General features: G+C 36.4%; 1 protein-coding gene across 1 annotated transcript in view; it reads left to right on the top strand.

Moving 5' to 3' along the window:
- LOC143179325 (dipeptidase 1) overlaps positions 1-22894 on the top strand; it is a 418835-nt gene that overhangs the window by 223247 nt on the left and 172694 nt on the right. The window lies entirely within an intron of this gene.

The following is a 22894-nucleotide window of genomic DNA, read 5'->3' as shown; positions in this document are numbered from 1 at the left end:
ACGCTGTTTCAATAAGTTCAATATATTTTTCTGTACATGTAGTGGTGTGAATTGCTGCGCGTCACTTTTTCGTCCTCATACCCTGGTATCATAACAAGCATAAACACGTTTTCTTCGCCATACTTTTCTTCAAAATCTGAAGGCAAGGCAAGATATGCGGTCTCCTCCAGATCCCCGTGCAAGTACGCGGTCTTAATATCGAAAAATCTAAAATCCGAATGTAATTTCACGGCTACAGCCATTAGCAATCGTTACGCTTCTGTTACGTCCGTAACGAAGCATTCGTTTCGTTCATAGGAAAGAAACAAAGTGCCCAAAAAATACTGCACACGCGCATTGCAGAACTATCCGAATGGTACAAGCACGGTCGTCTGGATTCATTACGATAATCCTGACACGAACCAGAGTGAGCGCTCAAGGATTCTAAAAATCTTTGGGACTGATGGTGTTTGGATGTTTTGGAGAGTCGGAGTGTCTCGGCTGGTTTGTGTCTCGTTATTCTTAACAATAGGAATTGCCTGAAGTTGGGTGGACGCACTGCATTCGGCGTTGCACTTAAACCTTCCCGCTCTCCTAAATTGCACAAGGAACAACCCCATATGTCCTTTAAAGTCAGTCTTAACTGAGAATTTACAACGAACGGAGCAGGAAACACTCCCATGTTAACTACTCCTCATCTCAATAAAATTTTTAAATGAAATGCCTAAAAAGAGGAGTAAAAGTTTAATTGTTAACTGTGTTATGTGAAATAGTTGTGATTTGATAAAAATAAACTTATCTTTACGAATAACTATTTGTCGCTATACGCAAAACTTCTATTACTATAACAGGTGTATAAGATTCCTCGTAGTTTTTCCCTTTAATTTGGTTGTAACCTGCTGTGACTAACTGTGTTTTAAATTTAATATCATTATTTATTTTATTGTTTTTTGTCGTTAAAATCCATTTGCTCTTAATAATTCTTTTGTCGTGAGGACTTTTCACTACCTCTCATACCGAATGTTTATCGAACGAACATAACTTTGTCATCGCTTGTTCCCAAATTGGCCAATCGTTATTACGGTTTCCTTTGGCGTAACTTATCGGTATGTTACAACTGCCTATAAGATTGGCCTGCTCTCTTTCCCTAATTCTTTCAGACCTTCGAAATTCATTGTAAGTATCCCTTTCGAATTTTTGAATTCTACGTAACTTATTTCTTAATTCTATATGTTCCTTAGTTGTACCTCGGGGTTTTCTTGGCCGTCGTGGTGTTTCAACAGTTTCTTTGATTAATTCGTCGTTGTTATCCGATCTCTCTATTTGTGAATGAAAATTATCATCTAAACACTCTTTGACATTATCGCGTTCGTAGGCTATGTCGTTTGCATCAGCATCCAGTTCTTGATCAATGTCTGAAAATAAACTATCGTATTGGAAATCGTATCCCACTCTATTGCGATCATTATGATACGTTCCTACATCGTAATCTATATTTCGGATAAGTTTACTGTCTAATGCTTCTTCATCGAATTTAACTGATCTTTTTTCTACTACTTCTGCCTTTCTAAACTGTAGCTTCTACATGCTTGTCTCTCCCGTGAATACTTTAACATGATACCGATTTTATCGGATAAACTAAGGTTATTCTGCTTCTCTTTGGGAACATGGTAATATGCAACAGACCCAGAAACTCTTAGGTAACTGACATTTGGTTTTCTATTAAAAAATAACTGAGAAGATGTCTTATTTTTGTTTCTGCGTGGGGTAACGCTGCTAATGTGACTGCTACATGCTGCTGACTCCGCCCAGAAACTAGTGGGTAGTTAACTATTATGTAACAAAACTTCTGCCCGTTCTAGTATCGTTCTGTTTGCTCTTTCTACCTTGCCATTACTCTCCAGGTTATATGGAACAGTTTTTTTTGTGTAATACCGTATTGCTCTAATACCTCATCTACGTCTTTATTTACAAACTCACGGCCGTTATCCGTTCTTATGCGTTTAATTCTTTTATCAAGCAAATTCTCATACTTTTCCTTAAATGCAACTAAGTTTTAATGTCGCTTTTATGCTTCATAAAAAATGTGAAGTACATCCCTAAATAATCATCCGCAAACATTAACATATACCGAGATCCACATAATGAAGCAATTGGCATTGGGCCGCAAATATGTGCATGGATTGGCTCTAACGGTGATTCACTTTGGTCTATCATTACGTTCTTATGATGTTTTCTAACTACCTTTTTTGATGTATTTTTCATCAAAACGATTGACGTTAACGTCTTCAACTATATCGCGATTACACATTTTTTTAAAGTATTCGTCGTTTATATGAGACGTTTATGCCAAATTTCATATGTATCCGCAACCTTCTCTATATTAAGTGACAAACATTTGACATTGTTATTTGTACAAATTTCTGCTATAAATTTGCTTGTATGTCGCGAAGCTTAATGGATAATATTTGAGTACCTTCCTGGTCGTATTCCACAGTTGTATCTCCTTTTCATATCACTATAACCTTTCAATATCAACGTTGTCGTCGATAATAAATTCTTTCTTAACTTAGATACGTAAAGGACGTTCTTCATTACTATCCGCATTGTGTGTAACTTTAATTTCAACCGTGCCAACGCCTTTGTAATGTAATTTAAAATTTTCACCAACCTGTTCTAGATTGCCATTCTGTAAATCGACATTATCAAAACATCTCAAATTATTGACCATATGATTCGATGTTCCGCTATCGAAAAGCCATGAATTACTAGGAAAAATTGTAATATTACCTTTATGATCATATTTACCTACACTAAACGCATAAGACTTATCATTATCATTAATCGTTTTCATAATATTGAATCCTTCACCTTTCTGATATTATCGGCGCGTTGTCTATCTTCTTTTTGCTCTACCTGTTATGTTTGTTTATTCATCCTTTTGTGTCAGCACGCCTTTGTAAGGTGACCCAATTTGCCGCACTCCTAACATCGTTTAATGTTTCCTTTACGTGTAGCATAGGCGGCCCCTTCCACGTTCTTCTGAAGTTCACCCATCGGTTTAAATTTTTTTCATGTTTTTTCAAAATTTCTTCCATGTCTTCCAAAGATTTGTCTCTCTGCGTCTTCAAAATTTCGCAAACGTCTTTATACAGGTTATTAAGACCATGTACTATATAATATGCTACTTCTTGTGCTGATACATCTGCGCCGAGAGATACGTACTTTGTTCCCAGAGGAGGGGCACGTGCGACATAATCATTTATCGACTCACTTTCTTCGATGTGTAGAAATCTTATGTCTTTCTTGCATCAATCTCTTGATCCTCGGTCAGCCAGGCGCATGTATTTTTTATTGACGGCCATAAATTTTGAGCATTATTCTCCGTCGCGAACTGAAGTACCTGTTCATTGGATAGATGCAAATGTACGTACGCCACTGCGTCCTTGTTTTTTGCTTTCCATTCCATTTTTAATTTCTCCAATGCTGAATCTTTTGGACGCGTCTTATATGTTGCCTAATCTAATTTTTTCAAACTTAAAGTCGCCTCCATTTCCATTGCCCATAGCACATAAGTAATACTGGTTAGTAATGGAAAATTCGGCAACGTTCTTTTGCCCATCTCGTATTCCTTTCGAAATATTCCGCACATCGTATGCTATCATTTTGTTTGTGTCGTAACACATTTCGTACTTCGTCTATAGTATTGTATAGTATTTTCTCAATAAATGTGAAAAAGTCCTATGCGTTAAATGTGAAAGTTTTATTTCCACCACTAGGATAATTAACTTTGGAACCAGTGAAGCGAATAATGCGGCGACAGGGGACTCACAAAAGTTCGACCGCCGAACAGTGTGAATAGGGTCTGGGAGCGCATATCCGGGAGCGTGTGACAATATTATGTGAGTATTACTATATGAGACAATACTAATGCAATGGCAAAAATTTTTCATTTTTGGTTCTTTTTGGACGCAAGTTTCGTTAACATATTCTTGATATTTTTCTGATTAAAATGATATCAAATATGATATAATTCGGATTATGTGTACTGATAAAATTATAACTTATTACCTTTTACTATTACTATTAATAAATTAGAAATAGAGAAGTTTTTAATAAAGATTATGTCTGCATATTATGTCTGCAATATATGTAATGTGATGTAGAATTTGTGTCTTCTACATGATAAATGCAAATGTAAACAGGAAATTTTGTAGCTTTCTCACCTCAATTGTGCCGTGAGTTGTAAGATGCGACACAAGCAGAAGCCTTGATCTTAATAGTATGTATGAACTTCTATTCTTGAAATTTCTGTAGCGATGCATATGATGTGCGTAGAAAAAATTTTGGGCTCGTTGCAAGTAACATCGAGTTGGCCCTCAGGCCCTTGAACAGACCATGCAATAAAGTGTTGCTGACCCCTAATTTTTCTCTGTGTTGTGTCACATTCCCTCTCGGAAAATTAAAAATTCCAATATGTACATACTGGGCAAAGAAACTTTTGGCGAAGCACTAAACATAATAAGTGCAGTTATGAAACGATGTGCTTAGTCGTTTTTGTACAAGCATTGTTTCTGTAAAAGCTACAGACCTTTTTGAATAAAAACCATTTTATTCTGAATACATACAAACACATTATTCACCAAGTATATCACCTCACATCTGGTTATGGAATGGAGAAGGCGTACGTGAAACGTATGGATTCCTAGAATTATATGTATAACATAAATAAATATAACCTAGATTATAGTGTATTTAGCGTCATTTTAAGTAGAAAAATTACACGAATATGTTAAAAAAGTTGTGTAAAAAAGCCACAAATGAAAAGGTTTTGCTGATGTATTAGTATTGTTCACCAATGCACGACCTTTAATCTTCACCAAACTACCTTGCCTCTTAGTCCGTCTCTTTCGCCGCCTAATTGTCTCTTTCTACGTTTGGTAATCCATAAATAATGTAGTACCTATACGATAAATGTGACTATTCGGACTCGAGAGTTTCACACTTATCGAGACAATACTGTAGTTCACGACTGCCGGCTCTTGCGTGAAATATGATCGTCACGATGCACACACTCTCTCTTTCTCTCTCTCTAGATTGTTCTGTAACGTGCGTAGCGCGGTCGCATTGGTCGGCAGAATGTTTTCTGCTCAAACGCTACGCGCGTTAACAGTACATTCGACAATGAAGTAGAGCAGTTACTTCACCCTCGATTATAGATTAATTATTGTGGGTTCGTTTTCGTCTAGTCCTATACAGACCCTCTAGTGGATGCTTGTTCGAGGAAGGGTGGAGGCTTGTTTGAAGGTCTGATTATTAAATATACTGTATTGCGTTTGCAATATTAAGAGAGGTGAATATATTCTGATGATAAACACATTTTAAAAGAATATTAAACAGGAAAGTCAAGTAAAACAAAATAATAAAAGAATTACAATCATAAAAGAAATGAAAAGAATGTACAATGAGGGACTCACCAATCTACTGGTTACTTCTCATAGAAATTTTATATGTTTCCTTGAATTACTTTATCGGATCTTTATCCGATCTTTATCCTATTTCCAAAAGCCTGGAGTACTATAGACTGGAATATACCTGGAAAACTACACACACAAACATACACACACACGATTAAAGATATTATTACTATATTATTGAGCCGAGTACTATATTATTGGATATTAAGAAATAATCAAGAAAAAGAAAAACAATTTGAATTCTAAAACTATTCGAAACTTTAAAACTATTTGAAACTTTAAAACTAGTTGAGATTTTAACGTGCGGCTATGAGTCTATTCACTCCTAGCTCACTGCACCTTTGAGTGAATTTCTGCTCGAAACTATTGAGAGAAAACAGGATAATTAGCCCACGGGCCCCTTGTCGCATACATCACGACTTGTCAACGAAGAGTGTCGAGGCTTGGAGCACTCGGGTGGGACCTAGTCTGGGCTAGCTACCAAAAAGCTGATGCTGCATATTATAACCCGACGGCAAGTCGCGGTTGCTCTTACGAGGCTCGCTTAAAATCACGCGTGTGTGCATGGTATATGTGTTCTTTTGACTTCTGCACTCCTCAACCAGTAGGTTTGGTGATGCTCTCAACCATTCTAAATTTTGAGTCCACATTCTTACATACTCGCATTCATTCTTACAATAGTAATTCCGGATATATGTATATAAAAATATGTATATGTATAAAATATAAAATTAAGAGGATGATAATACAAAGGTGAACATTATAATTTTACCAATGAGGCAGTATTTCGGCAAGGATTTGAGAAATATTCGCAAAACTATTGTTCATGTGGAAATAACGGGAACGAATGCAATCAATAAGGGATTCCCCATAACACTGTGTGTTGTTGATGCATCCATTGTGAATGGCAATTTTATTATTATTAACTTTATTGTTAATAAACACACTATGAAACACACTATCCACTGATCTGTAAGAAAATACATAGTTCCATTTAAAAAACCAAACTTGACCATCACATCTCATGTAATACTAATGTTATAAAAAATTCGCCTTCGCTAATAAATTGACCCCTTCGAACCGTGCAGTCCTATATGAACAATTTTTTTATCTCTAGTACTTTAGGAATTAACGCACTGTACAGTGTTTGCTGGGACACCCTGTATATACTGTACTGTAATATAATATAACTAATTATAATATAACACTAAATTGATTTGTCGCTGATTGTGCATTTATTCAAAGTATAAGGTTTATAATGCATGATTATATTGGTGTTGCAATATTTTTGTGACTGACTCTACTTGGATCTTTGCTTAAAGGCCGTTAACTTTACTGAAGGCTTAGAACCCGAGTCCATACGCGAAGAAAGTTCTTAAATGTTTGACAGTCAAATTCCTGGCTTTAATGATTCCTGTAAACAAAATTATATTTACTACATAACTTGAATGGCGCTCGGCGTTTACGCCTATTTCACTATTCCTTAGCAGTCTTTGCTTTCCCGAACGATTGTTGCAAAAAATTGAGAGGTAAAGGTATTTTATAGATGTTTAAATAAATGGAATATCAAATCAGTCAACATGTGGATACATTTTAGAAAATAAAATATCATATCCGATTTCATGATGACATGATGGTATTTGGGTCGCGGTTGCACGCGAGGGTTCCCCGCCGACTCATTATCACAGTACTGTACAAGCAAGGGCTTGCGAGCCGTGTGGGCTCTTCCACTGCCGTTTCCGTCGTCAAGGAAACCACGCGATACTATGAAGGTCGACATGATAGTGTCTCTGTTTATAAGAATGTTCCATATATGAATATATATGAATGTTCTATATACAGGGTGTCCCAAACACCCTGTGCGGGAGCCGGAAACAGGAGATTCCTGAGGCGATACTAAACAACATTTTCCTTTGCAAAAGTACCCTCCGAAGCTTTGTTAACAAGTAACTAACGAAAAACCCCGACCAATCACAGAGCGCGAATAGCGAGCGTTCGGCCGACCAGCGACAAGTCACAAGCTACGCGGAGCGTCTGCTACTCACCGTGCTCGAGACTTGTACAAGACTTTTACACGTCATTGCCCAATTTCTCCTATACTATCGGATGAAAGATTTTAGATTTTTAAATTAATTAACAAAATTTTAAAACAAAAAACCAGGAAAAAGAATTTTATGCCGATTTTATGCCGATAAAATACCGATTTAGTAAAGTAATGCCATAGTAAAAAAAATAAAAAGCAATGTTTTCGTAGTTTCTACGGATTGTACGTTATTTTACTGTGTATTAAAACATTGAGAACTGTACAAGAAAACTTATTTCATAATGAATGAACAAAAATTGGACGCATTAGTTACTGTAATCGATAAAATGTACGGAAACACTGATTTTTATATTTTTATTTATGACGGAACAGAGCAAAAAATGTTTAAATGAATTGAGATTAATAATATGACTCTAGTAATATGAGTAATTACTATCGGTAAAACTCACGCATTCGGAGAGGAATTCATTTGCTGCCTGAACACTTGCTCCATTGGATCACTGTGCCGATCCCAGTCATTGGGGGATGATGCCCAGGTAGCGCTGATCATTGGTATACGACACCACAAGAAGCCACCTTGCATTTACAATAATTCGCGGTCACTAACACTGATCACTTCACTAAACGAGCACTTGACCTTTTAATGACCGACAACCGATTACTGTGAAACGTTCTGCGGCATTCCGTAAATAAAAACAAGATGTTACACAGTTCAGCGGCGAAATTACGATTGATACTGACGATTTTTTCCGAAGTCTCTTTTCTCGTGCCCTCGCATCCCTCCAGCGCGATTTCTCGGGTCGTAGCTTCGTCGAAATACTTTAATTTGATTTGTTAGTTGACACCAACGAGATTGGATCTTCCTCGGTTACTTTTTTTAGTGGAGGTGGTAGTCTTTTCTTCGGGTCGAAAAAGTCGCAAGCAAATTCATGGGGAAAAGCGAAGGCCGTAACGCCTGTATGATCACAGGTATTGCCCTGCAAGTTCGCAAGAGCCATTGGTACCCGAGACTGAAGACCGCAAGGATCGCGTCGCGTTTAGCATGGAAATCCTTTCGATGCATTCGGACAGATGAAATATGGAATTGCCCGTTGTTAAAACGCCAGTTGGGGAAAGCTTCTGAACGTTAAACATTTGGTCAACGGATGTCTCGCATAGACAGACAAACTCGTCGATGAGGAGAAAATACGGCAATTGTATTCTCATGCTTTAGTTACTTCAATATCAGAGTCCTGCGACCGGCATGCATTTTATTACGGCACACACACACAGTGATCATCCGATGTTTGTTTCTCTCTTCCCCAATTTTTGTAAACCTTTTCGACCTATAGGGGAGGCTTACCCATGTATTAAAGATTTTACGGATCTTTTACATGCACGTAAATGCATTTAGGTACATGTAAAATCAGCACCTGCTTTATAAACCACTTGGAAATTAAATTCAATACAATGGCAATACTTTCTTTCCTTCGGAATATTTCAACGAATATGTGTTTATTTTTTCGATTTTGTTTCATAAAAATGTTTTGAAAGATAGCAGGGCAAACAATAAGAATAAATGTACGGTTTAAAATCACCCCAGGAATCTCCCATTTCCGGCTCCCGCACTTAGTTTGGGACACCCTGTATGCAACATTTATCGTTATCAAATACAACAATGTACCCCTTTTCTGTGATTTTGCTCACTGACAGAAGATTCGCAGCACTATTTGGAATATACTTAACGTCAACAAGAGTCTTATGCTCAGAATCGCTGCAAACAACTTTAACATTACCTATACCGGCGTACATTGATCATTAGCTACAGTAATATCTTTAAATTCAGAATCAGTGAAGTCACTAATCCAGTCTTTATACTTGGTTATATGATAGGTACTACCCGAATCTAGATACCAGTCCTCGTCACCAAACGTTGACGTTTCCAATGTGGCAGTGAAAAGGGTTTTTTTTAGGTTTCTCAGTGTTGGAGTTGTTGTTTGATTTCTTGAGTAAAAGACAATGAGGATTGATGTGCCCCGGCTTCTTGCAGTGATGACAAATCAGCTGCTTCCGCTCCCATGGTTTCTTCTGTTCCTTGTTCGTAGAGGTATCTCTTAGTTGCCCACGAGCCGCAACAAATGCGGATTCACAAGAGACAGTAGTCCCAATAGACGACTTCAGTGAGTTTTCTTGTAGTAGGCGGTTCTTCACATATTCAGTTGAAAGCTTCTCCTGCGTAGCCTCAATGCCCATGACTAAAGGCCCATATTCCGTTGGCAGTCCTCCCAGCATCACAATCGCAACTTCCTCATCATCGACTTTGTTGCCCACGTATTCCAGCTGTAGAACCAGAGACAGCACACCGTTTACATATTCTGCCATATTTGCAAAATCTTCCAATTTGATTCTCATCAGTCTTCTTATGAGATTAATTCGTCTACTAACTCCTTTGTTAGCGAAAGCACTTTAAAGATTTGTTCAGGCTTCTTTAGACGTCTTTGCGCTTCTGACGTGAGAAAAACATTTTGGTGAAACACTCAGACAAATGATAGCAAGGGCCAACTGATCATGTATTGCGTCGGTATCAGTTCCTACAACGCAGTTCCAGACGCCTTCCTTGATCAACATCATTTTCATGAGAAAGTTCCAGTTGTAATTTTCCGAGCCCGAAAGTTTTTCAATATTTTATTAATGCTTAGGATTCTAACTTGTGGTATAAATGATACCATTGCCGGTAACTGTTGAACGTTAGTTCTAGCTGTGTCTGCGTTTTCTGATTCCATTTTTGCAAAAGCACGTGGTTGTATAACCTCTTTCACTAATTATGCACTACGCAGAATAAATCCAACAAATCGCCCGAAAATAAGATGCTGTGAACACACCTGGGCCCATAACCTGATGGAATATTGGAATTTAAGAAAGAGATGAGTTGCGTGCATTTGTATAAACGTGGAACTGTATTGAACCTTTTTAATAGTAACGTGTTCTGTACCACAGGCAGTCACACACACATACACACACGGATCACCACAACATCGAGATGACACACGCAGAGAAAACGACCATAGATCATTCATAGTATAAACGTTAATCCATTATACATGAAGTATATAGAACTAAGATTATACTCTCTAACAGCTATAACGTCGGCGCGATCTCAAGTCTTTATGAAACAATAATTTCTTGCTCGATTGTCTAAGCATCCATAAGCATTTCGTTTATTTTGTTTACATCAATCGCTGCCCTTCAGAAAATACTCTTCAGGAGCGGTCTCAATAGCTGTCATACTTGTGTAGGTCTTTCCCCTAGTGATATTTAGGATACTACAAAAACGTGCTTGGTGAGAATGATCACACAAATGATGTAATGTAATAAAAATATATTTTCAACGATAAGAGGGTTTTTTAACATACAATATCTCGACACGTGCATTTATTGCGACAGTTACGACTATTTCTATATTGTCTCTAGAAAGGCGGCTCCCTAAGTGGGAACACGTGTTCTCGTGTAACGCCCGCTAGGTGGTGTTCAGGGCGCTGCTAGGCTGGGCCCTGAATTTAGCTGTTATCGTGCAGTCGTTACACTTGGAATAGCTTCTAGAGGTTATTGACAGGCGATTCGTCTGCTTATGGCTAGCACGAACTATAACCCTAAAAGGAGTATCAACTGCTAATTCGCTCTAAAATGGTCGCTGCCTCTGGTGGAGCAGTCTCAATCTAATAAGACTCAGTACATCAGCTGCCTCAAAGATGTCGCTCGTACTGCATACACTTAGAATCAACGTAGACCATCTGTCATAAAATGTATACAAACCTAAACCTGCAAAGGAGCATCAAATACTCTTGTTCTCTGCAGAACGGTCGCTACCTGTAAAGAAGCAGTTTCAATCTTACTAGATGAGTGCCTCAGCTGCCTCTGAGGTCTTCGTACTCTCGCAACCCAATGTCAGGGAGAAGTGTATCTCCTGCTGCTTTCATGGCTCCTTATATACTTGCTAGCTGGAGTTCGCGCATGGGCAGTGATTTGTTATTAATGGTGCACTTATTCTAACCGTAAGTGTTTTAGATAAGAAACACATGAAATACGCTATATTTATGTTGAAATATAATTAAAACCTATAATATACAATATATGACAAAGTATACAAATATTAATAAGTATTATAATTAATAGAATATGAAGTAATAAATGATCGTACAATATTAATAGAGAGAGAGCGAAGTAAATATATCGAGATAGAGTGAGATAGAGAGAGATGGCGATAGAGTAGGACGAGGGGTATTAACAAGGATGAAAATGACCTTTGCATATATTTAGGTGTTTCTTATTTATCTATATTCTATACATATGCCTTTGAAACTACAGTAGATATAAAAAATGGTTGGGCTGAAAATTTAATACTCCTTTTGCTTCTTAAAATTATACTATCAAAGTACGAACAATTTTTTATTTACATACAAAATTCCCTACTACTGTCGTTAAAAAATTTGTATTTTTCCTCACGTTAAACTAATTTAACAACGTGGATCATAAATAATTTTAACCGATACGGAGGACAATTGACATATATGTTATTGTTCACGTAATTGTATACATTTACCATTTCTATTTTTTTAAATTACGTACTATCTTCTTTTCCTGTAGCGAAGTATAGAACTCTAAGCAGATACGAAACCATTTTCGTTTCTCTACCGTTTCTATGACCCTAACAGTAACTGGAAGACAACTTCCTGACTGCGGTAGGACACACACACGGGTTCCAGTTATAACTTTCGACGTCCGACAGTTTCCATTATGTCATTAACAATGTAAATACCCATGCTTTGATAACAAAAGCCACTGAACCTGTAAAACTATTTCATCCATCATAAATTCATGTCCTGTACGAGGCTCGCGATTTACGATGCTTATATTTACTCGTTTTATGCTGGCCGGGGATCACCGTAAATTTTACTTTACCACCACCAGGTACGAAGTTAATCGAAAGTAGAACGAGCGTACTGATCGACGGGGTTGAAACAAAAAGGGTGTGTACGTAAAATAAAGAGCAGGAGCGGATTCATTTTCACCTTCTTGAAACGGTAACACGAAGGCAGAGTGGGAAATTTCATAGTTTCCAGAGAAGATTTTATCCGAGCTGGTTTCCTAAAGGATCACTTTTCTTTCCTTTGTACTAAAAACTCGCTATACAGCTTCGTTCTATGATCAGTGTAGTAAATCGACTCTGTAACTTCAAATACGATGAGTAGTACTGACTTTTTGTAGGTCTTGTAATATTGGATTTTCAAAGACGGCTTTTAACGGAAGTTAAAACAAAAAAACGAGTGAACAATTATATTAAATTATATTAAAAAGATACAGTTACTCACAAATTTGTTCATCAAGGAGTATTAAACTCATATATTTAAATCCTTGAGATACCTTTTCTATATTTTGCGTGACAATCGAGCAAACTGAAGAAGAGATAAATGTGAAAATTGTAAAAAAGTACTACGATAATTCATAGGGATAACTAAAGTTCTAATTACCAGGAACGAATTTGTGGGCCACTATAGGTATTTGATAATCTGTAGTATTATTTTGTAAGAATGACTGTTTTATTCATAAAATTTATGAGAAAACAAAGTTTTGTAGTTAGTAACATTATGTATTTCAAACAATTATTTAAACTTTTCATTTAATACCTTCAATTGAAAATATTTGGCCGTATACAATTAATTTCATATCTAGTAAATTTTATATTTCATTTAGCAGTTACAACAAAAATTCAAAATAAAATATTTCGTCATTATAGGTTCATTATTATATACCATGATGCATGAATAAGTTCAGAATATTTAATATCAAAATCTACTTGTAAAACTTACGTTTATTATTATAGATCGATATTGATGATTACTTCAATCTGCGAATTAATTTTTATTAATATGACATTTCAAAACAATGATCACTCTTATTCTGTCTATGTAGAATTGACATAAGTTAAGTAAAATTTATTATTGGAACAAATTTCTATTTCATTTAACGTCAAATATTATTTGCTGCATATTAATTATTATGATAATTATATTAAATACAAAAAGTTGTAATAACAATAAGCTAAATATAACAGAATCTTTCTTTTCCTTTATTCCTACTTGGTTTGTTGTTCTACTGCGTAATGTAGTATTTTCTAATATATTTTAGAAGAATACTGCTCTTCACGCATCTATAATACAATAATACAATTTAATAAGATACAATGGTATCCAGAATTTGTGCGGCTTTTGTACAATTATACAATGGTATCCAGAATTTGTCGAGGAATAGCTAATCAATGCTACACAGGTTACACATATACATATGAAAAAAAACATGGATTATGCTTCTTCATAATTATTTGTACCACCGATTAAGTTTTCACGTGAATAACTAATTTTATTAAAAGTTATCAACATTTTTGTTTATGACTTTTTTCTAATTGTTTAAACAATTGATCAATAGTTTACCATTTGGTAGATATAATCGAAAGAAATAACTTTTGTCTCGAAAGCTTTTTCCTATCTTGCATAGTTCACGAGTTATAAAATAAAGTTATGCAAAGTTGCATAATTTTTTGAATTTCCGGGTTCGAGATGTTTCCTTGTAAGTAACCTTAACAAAGTGATTTATAGAACGAGATGTTTAATAGAAGTTTATACATTTAACTATTTAAAACGTTATACCAACAAAATATTATTTATATAAGTTTATTAGGAGTTCACATACATAAATTAGTAAAAATATATTATCTTTTTGAATGAAGTTACTCTTATACTGATGTTTGCTTTCTTACTACAGAAATAAACTATAAAATTGAAGGAATTCCAACTTCTTTGGTAACAAAAACAGGATAGAATTATCGTTATTAAATATAGAAATTTCTGAAACTGTGTAACGGTATGTTTTCTCCTTTCTTTCGGAAATTGATTTCAAGTTTCGCTTAATGCATTCGAAACCATTAGCGTAAATGCGCCAGCTTTTATATGCAAGCGTTGTAGTTTAATAATTACCGCTGTTCACGTGTAATCACCTGGAGTACTCGAGAATTAACTACACGACACTCCTCCATAAAAGACTATTCAAAAATCTGCTTTGTTTCTGACTAAATGGATGGCGAACTTGCTACATTGCGATACAATTAACGAACAATTATTTTCTTAAATTCCTTATATGTACTATATTTTGTGAAAAATTACAATTCTCTGAATGAATTCATAAAGAATTAATGTTAACATTTGCCTACTGTTAAAAGACTAATTTAACAAAAAGATAAAAGGAACATATGTACGAGTGAATAAAATATCCGTAGATGGTTACTTTAAAATAAAATTGCTTGCATCTTTAGATTGAAAAGATACATCAGTTTTGATACAAAGTAGAAAGTAGAAAGTACAGAGTACGTTTGTTCAGTACGAAATACAAATTTATTTAAACAGTTTCCCATTCCAGAAATTATTTTGAATATTTTTTAATTTGGTGTTATTTATTTCTTAATGCTTCACTGTTTAGTCTCCTAGCGTACTCTGCGTTACCATAAATTATAGATCATGCATTATATGTATGTGACGCGAGGAATAGCGAACATTGTTAAATTCATCATTATCAAAACGATGAAGAAATTGTTTATTTCTGATTCAATCGACTGTTTTTCCCAAATAACAAGAGAACATACCAAAGTGAAAATTTCAATAAAGTTTTGTTAACGAGTAATTCTTTCAAAAATATTAGATATGTATTTTTGGGGGAAACAAACCCACTAAATTAGAAATGAAAAACATTTTATTGAATACCTCGGAAACTTTTAGAACTAGAAAAGTCGTTTTAAGGACAGTATTGGATAATTCTTAATAAGAAAGCCAACTGTATAATCAGATCCTAGAAAAATCCATTTGTTCGAGATTAGATTAGATTAAATTAAGAAATAGCAGGAGTTTAATGGTTTTTCTAGTGAAAAGTTAATCTATTTTCCAATACGCTTGTAGATGAAAAGTATGTACCGAAATATAAGATGCAGATAAAATGGAATTTCAATTTTTGCATAACAGAAAAAGTTGTTATTTCTCCTGAGGCTAATCAGATCTGCATTCCTGCCAAAGGATTTCTTGTCATCAAAGTACTGTTCTTTTCTTATATTTAATGTGTGACAGCATTTTTCCATTTATATAACCGAGTATGTAGTACACTTTTGCAATTTTGCGCAATTTTTGAATTTGTTCTTCTGAATCATAATACTGTATTAAACAACTTTATTTCATACTTTTCACGTGGAATCAAAATCCTCACTTCCACCATCCGTTACAGAACAATTTATATAAAACAGACATTTTCATAGAGCAACTTCTAAATCTTTTCACCTGCATATCTATTGTTCTATTACGAGCAATTAATCGAATTCACGCTAGTCAAAACCTCAAAATTTCTGTGATCGTTTCAGGGGAGGATCTCAAATGACCCAGTAAATTGTTCCCAGTTTTCGTGGAAATCCGTATCCGAAACTCTTTCGTGGTTATGTGCTTTCTTCGAGTTTCAGTGACGGGTTGAAAACGATTTTGCACTCAGTCCTCCTCCATTTTCCCGCCGAGCTTTTATCTATGCATAAGTACCCGCGAGGAGTAAACTTCGCTGATGCAGATTTCTTTTCGTGTGTTAATCCACTTTCGATGCCTTTTCGAGTTATTTCAATGCAGATCACGGTGAGGGGAAAGTTCCCTTACGCGACAGAGCCCCGGGAATACAGAAACTGGACTGTTTTGGAGAGTGTTTTGCATGGAAAACGAATACAAGCGCTAGTTACGTTGCAAAAAGCGCAGTACAAAGTGATTTTCTCTGGAAGTGAAAGAAAAGCTCTGTGAATGGTGCAGTATTTCTGTTTGAGAAAGGACGCAAGATGGTACAAACTCATTTATATTCTTTTTTCCTGTATAATAGAAGATGACGTAATTTGCAAACAGTGCATAACTTTTGATGAACGGTGAATGTTAGATGTATGTTATATGATAAGGAATTTCATAATGGAATCCTTTTTATTTGAACACGATGACTCAAATATATAGTAATCTATTTGTAAGCTTTATATGTATTTTGAATAACTATATAACGAGCTACAAAAATATATTGCAACACATTATAGTACAAAATGCAGTTGGGCGGAAGACTAGACTATGCCTTAGCTAGTAACTCTGCTTAAGGACACCAAAACTGTCGTTTTCCAAATTAATCAAAATTATGGATAGCTTCGCCATTACAGAGCACGCGCTATAAATATCGCAGAGGTAAACTTGTATCAGTTGCGACAGGTCATTTAGTCCCACCACTTAGAAAAATTCCAATCAAATTCTTTATAAACTGTTGACAAAGTCCCAATCATAAAATCTTCGAAGGTAGGACGGCATGGAACCATTCATCCTCAACTCCAGTCATAAACTCGCTTTTAAAAATACCTTGACGCTAGCTTTGAATGTTTTCTCATTATGTGATTTCGAAGGTTTGTTGTATTTCCTTTTATTTTTACATCAATAAAACAGTGCTTACATCTCCTCCATTTAGAGTTTTTATAAAATGTAACCAAATATCATTCTTCGGCACTTTTACAAAATATTAGCGCCAAACAAAACGAATATTTGATTGTGTTAAATTGCTTGCATTTAGAACTAATTAACGATGTTTATAATTAATCGCTTTAAAAATTATTTAATGTATAAATAAGGTTCAAGTATTAAGTAGAAATATATTGTGTAAAGTACACACATCTAGATAACAACAGTTTAAGATCTATAAAGTATAAACCTCAGATGTATACGTTTAGCATTATTTAAAAAAAAAAATGCATAACTAGACAATTTTGTAAATCTCAAGAGAGATATCTAAGCGTATTAACTTAAAGAAAATTGTAATAAAGACATAATCATTACCTACCATGTTTTTTATATTCTTCTGTTTCTTTTGGTTACTGGCAAACAGCCATATAGTAGTTTATTTCTTCTTCCTTATTGGTAAGATTGTGCGTTCGACACAATTATATTGAAACAAAAAGAATACTGACTAAGTTTAAAAAAAACACATTCCACGTCACGTTTCATAAAAAAAGCACACGCTTTCGCACACTTCTACAATCACAATTCACAATCAATCTATGTATTGTATAAAATTGTTATAAAATGCAATGTGAAATCGTGAGGTATTATGCGTTCTTTATTTGAGGACCGATACGAGACACGAGAAATGGACCAAAAACAAATGTAACTCGCGGTGAAAGAAAGCGACACCTCATCACCTATCCTCTTTTTTCGGTTGCTTGTCTCCTCGCCGATTTATCACCGCTGTCAGGCTGGTATATTGCTCTTCGTATTATAAAGTATCGGCATAATTTTTTGATTTAGATTCGTATTTCTGTTACGCTTACCACGTGAAGGAAATATTACTTATACGTGCGATCATATTTTATCACATGTGCTTTGATGTGAAAATAAAAACTGTCTAATATAAATTTTTTTACTAAATAATTTAAATTGCGTTTTTTTTAAGTTGATTCAATTCTGTATTACAAAAATCGATTCACAATCAAATTGGCTAATAAAAAACCAATACAAGAAATCAATCTGCTACTGAAAAAATCCATCGTTTGAAAAATGGATTCAAGATCGGCACTCTTAATCTAGACTCGGAATTAAGCAATTCACCACGTGCGGCGAGTACCAGTCCAGAAAGACCCGAAGTGTTCGCCTCGAATGCAGCCTAGGCATTTCTTCGAGGATTTTCAGCTATTTTCGGTTATCTCCGCAATCTTCTAACTTTGTCTGCACCACGTCTTCTCCATTTATTTATCCTTTCAGGGTGTTATCAGCTCTGTTCGCGTTCAGGTTGATCCTGTCTGGACTAGACCCAGGAAAGCAACTCGTGGTAAAAAAGAAATTCGTTGCCCCTAACTACCACTACTGTTGCAAGAAGATTGTGTTGTCATTGTTCTTACTGAATTTCTTTACAAAAGGGTCTACCAAGTATTTCTTATTGTTAGTAAAGTAGGCTACTAACTGTAGCATAAGCAATGATGTTTGGAAATTGATTTCTTATCATAAAAATGAAGACATAATCCATAGAAAGAAATATAATTTTCCTGTAGACAAAAATATTTTTAATGGAAAACACACTATAGCCGTAGAAATAAGATTAAAAGTGATATTTGTTGGCACTACAATATTAGCAATGTTTTGGTAGAAGATTATACTACAGTACTCCCAGGATAAACGCTCGTTGCTATTGTTACGGCGGGCAACGTAACATAATTTTTTATATGTGAGTTCGTTGACGCTTTAATCCGGAACTGGACCTTTATTGAAATTCTCGCGCTTGTCTTACTGTCTATTGGAATTCGAGGCTTGTTATAGAGAAATAAAGAAATTTAATTACAAGTGATTGTGAATATATGTATATGTATTATAAGGAGTTCAAAATCCAATGACATTTTCTTTATACAGTATGAGGCAACAGAACGGAATCTTCAGTCAGGTAATCCAAAGTTAATAATAACTACTGAAGATTACTATTGCCATTGATTATTATCGGACAATAAAATAAAACCCATATCGGAAGATGTTAATGATTGAAAGAACTCACCCTGTCTATACAAATTGATCGGATTTTTGTATAATAGCAACTTCCTCTTTCTTTCTATAACCCTTTTTGCTCTCTCTCTCTCTCTCTCTCTCTCTCTCTCTCTCTCTCTCTCTCTCTTTCTCTCTCTTTTTCTGCTCGGCTGACTATCCTGTTCCAGGGACAGAAGACAGACAGACATATGCACACGATGATAAAAATGAAAATAAAAATACTGACTTGAAATAAAAGAAAAATGAATTTTAAAGGAAAAAATATATGTATATAATAATGAATGAGTTTGCAGAAACTATAAACTAGGCTTTACGTGAGCCAAAGTTTTTGCACTATCGTACAAACTCTAGCTTAACACCACTCACGGACCCATCGACACGCACCTCGCGATTATTCGTCAAAAAGTGTCGCAGCTTCGCGCGTTCGGAAGCGTCCAGAGTCGGACCGCTCCGATTAAGACGTAACCGCATTGTTCTTTCTCATTAGCTAATGAGAGTAAGATTTTCGGCACTCGACGATCCGTGATTGGTTAAGTCAAATCAGATCCAAGAGAAAGAAGTGTGCGCTACTATGCGTCCATCTCCCTCCCGGGCTCCCAGACTCCCACATAGTACTCATTCATATGTTCATTACCCATACATATATGTTCGGTTTTAGCTCAATGCACATATACCACTTCGTTCACTCTCATACACCTGATTATAATTTTATACTTAATTTTTGTTGCAATAAACCTTGATGGTTCGCAATTTTATTACGTATACTGAATAATCTACGAAAGAGAGGCACTATCAACATCGCATTGTTGAGAGAGTCCCTCCATACATTTTCGTTGCATTTATAATAGCATTTGTAACAATTCCGAATTGTATTGGTTCGATCATTCACACGAAAGTACTATAATTTAACAGACTGAACTGATTGATACGTTACAATAATTTAATGACGCAAATTTTCCATTCGCTGAAGAAGGTTCTCACGGCGGTACGCGCTATCGCGCCACGTAGTCGCCAGAGGAATTCGTAAACGATTTTATCGCATATTACGACGAGAGTATAGGCTATGGACCACCTCAGCGACCATCATTTCAAAGAAGAAGAGGTTTACAATTTGATATCTACATCCTGTACGTTCGATAAATCTATTGCGCACGTGTTCAACTAGGAAAACTCCACAATGCAATGCATTGCTGAATCACGTCGCTCCATATTTTGATGAAAAATTTGTTAAAACTTGATCGGAACGTAACACTATCCCCACCAGCAAGGAAATTCGGGACCCCTCGGAATCAATGAGGCATAAAATGTGATACGATTCGGCTCGCGTGATGCTCCTTTGTAAACAGTCGTAAACTGGTATTTAAAAGGTTAAGGAGGTATTTAAAGACTAGAACTAAAAATGAAAACTTAAAGTTTTTAATTCCTAGCTTTATTTTTTTGAAATTATTTGTATTACATTACTCTGTAGTTTTCCTGATGGAAATAAAACTAACGACAAAATGATTCGAATACTTTTAAGTGAGTATTTTAACAACTTTCATGATAAGATACAAAAAATACTTTTCTGATCATGTAAGGAACTAATATATGAATAAACCAATGCTATACACGCGCGGACAGAGGCTTGGGCAACGAGCCTATGCTGTGAATAAGAGTAAGACTGAATAAGAAAGAAAGAATAAGCCGATGCTAAATGCACACGGTTTGAGGCCAGAACACCGAGCTTATAGTGTAAGAAAAAGTAAGAGGAAGTAATCAGGTACAAATGAACCGATGCTACATGTATACAGCCCCAATCCCTCTTACTCTTTCTCATGGCATAGGTTCGTCGTTCGTGCCGTAGATCACGTGCATTTAGTATCGCTTCATTCTTTCTGACTCGCTCTTACTGTTTCCCTATGTTATCCTTTCCTTCGACTGTGATTCATTCTATCTCACTCACTCTCAACATTTCTTAAAACCATCCTTGTCTTCGATCATCAAGGGCCGACGTTATCATCTTAATAAACCATCCAGTTGAAGTCAAATGAGGTGCGAACCTAGTACCTCAGCCGTAATAAACCCTTGCAAACCGGTCCCGAGCAGCGAAGCTATATCCCGGGAGTACTGTAATGAGCTTGGCGTTTTCCAATGGTTTCAATGGATTTGTTTGCCCTAATATCTTAAATTCATTTCTTCAAATCATTGATACTTTGTGGGAGATTGGTTTCTGTTGCGTCCCTTATGCATCGCAATTTCTTTGTTTAAAATATATTGGATTTGTAAGGCTCAATACACTTGTCCGTGATGATGCACGGGTCGCTGGATTGCATCAATCGTTTAATGCAATCCTCGTTGAAAGCGACAGGTCGTAAATTGAACGGACATCGATTATTCAGCAAAAATCACAACTACTTAATGATCACAACTACACAGATCGAAACAAGTTCCGAATTATGCTATTGTTTCGTTCGAGAGTCGCTTTTTAAAATTTTGCCCGCTCCGGCTGTATCCGGATTTTTATCAGCATTTGTTGGGGGTTGAAAAAGTTGGTGGTGGATGAGATGTTCTATTGGTCGTCGTGTTTCTTAGTGGGTTGGCTTAGTGACTACGGTAAAGTGGTGGGGTTTCGGTATTAACAATTTCTTTTTGCAGTTTAAGAAACAATATTTTACGATGGGCATTGTTCCTTTAAAGCAGTCCGTCGCATCTGGCGTCCGGATGGCGCGGTACGCGAGGTCGAGGTAATAGTCACAAAGCAATCGGAACTAAATGGAGGTATCGGGTCTGACGGTTTACGGGTTCGCAAATTAATATTTAGCTCTTCAACGATGGTCTTATATGTCTAGAGATTAGTAAAAGGTTCAATACAGTCCTTAGGACTGAACAGTTTCTGTAGAGTAGATTTTCTAAGGGAATGCATATACTTGGCGTGTTTCTTTTTAGTTTTTTAAGGTTTTTTGGGGGGTATCAAGTTAATTTTTCGATAGGGTGGTAGACAAGAGATTTTCGAGCTCACGGCAGCTCGATGCAGGATAGCCTGATAACTTCGCCGTATCCGCCCTGCAAGTCGCTCGACAGAAAGGACGATTGTCCAGATAGGCACCAGGCACTTTCGTGCCAACTATAATGAACATCGATAAAGATACGCGACCCTTGTAGAGCAGGTACGGCGGAAAACCTCGACTAGCTCGGCGGAAGAGGAAAGGTCGTGGTTCGGACGCGCAGAGAAATCAAGGAATCATTACCTTGCCTTCACGGCAAGGCAAAGACGAAACGTCGAGTATCTTCCACAGATGTTAATTTGACAAAATACTGGACCGTGCAGACGGCACGGTAACGGAAGAATACAGGTGGTTGGTAATGGTAACAAACACGTGTCCTAACAATCTCGGAATACGTGGACTCGCCCGTTACAAAATTCGTGTCGATCGTAGTAACACCAGAATAAGCGATACATTCGACAAAATACACAATACCGCGATATCAGAGACGCCCTGGAGGAAACCCGAATCGCGCCTAGCACTAACGGCACTTAACCGGTAATTAGAGACCAAAGTAATCTGTGCAGCTTACCCTAATTTCGCTGTCAGTAGCGTCTTTCGTCACGTATCGGCAACGAGTGACGACGCTCGGCACGCGCGCATGCGACCCCCCTGATTCGCGGCACGTCCCTCCCCGCGCAAGCACGACAGATCATCGCCGTACTCGCTATAGTTCAGGCGCGTGTGCGAGGAGCGGGGCCCCCGGGGCGGGCCGCTCCTCTCCGGCGACGATCTGTATTTCTTCGCATCGTGGAGACTTCCCCAGGA

Source organism: Calliopsis andreniformis, chromosome 5 (genome assembly GCF_051401765.1).
Source record: "Calliopsis andreniformis isolate RMS-2024a chromosome 5, iyCalAndr_principal, whole genome shotgun sequence".
NCBI lineage: Eukaryota > Metazoa > Arthropoda > Insecta > Hymenoptera > Andrenidae > Calliopsis > Calliopsis andreniformis.
The sequence above is the reverse complement of the archived record's forward strand: the minus strand, read 5'-3'. Positions and strand labels throughout refer to the sequence as shown.